Source organism: Penaeus monodon, chromosome 22 (assembly GCF_015228065.2).
Source record: "Penaeus monodon isolate SGIC_2016 chromosome 22, NSTDA_Pmon_1, whole genome shotgun sequence".
Taxonomy (NCBI): domain Eukaryota; kingdom Metazoa; phylum Arthropoda; class Malacostraca; order Decapoda; family Penaeidae; genus Penaeus; species Penaeus monodon.
Window position 1 is genome coordinate 23,032,797 of NC_051407.1, and position 303 is coordinate 23,033,099.

Consider the following 303-nt stretch of genomic DNA (forward strand, 5'->3'; position numbering starts at 1 on the left):
TCTATGTCCCTAGAGTAATCCTGCTTTTATCGTATTTTATTTTTAACTCTAGCGTACATGGCCATCTCCGAGTACTCGCAGCCGTAAGCACCTGTGAACTAAGCGATTTCAGTGTCCGATTCCAAATATTTGCAGCTGACTTGGGCTTCCTTCAGGTGTTCGTGTAACCGACCCGGATATAAAACACGGAAAGTGTGCGAAAATATTTCTCTTTTTTCTTATGCATCTACATCTTGTTTAGGTTTTGTCTGTAAATAGCATATCTCCAAATAACAGGCACGCACACACTCTCTCTCTGTCTCT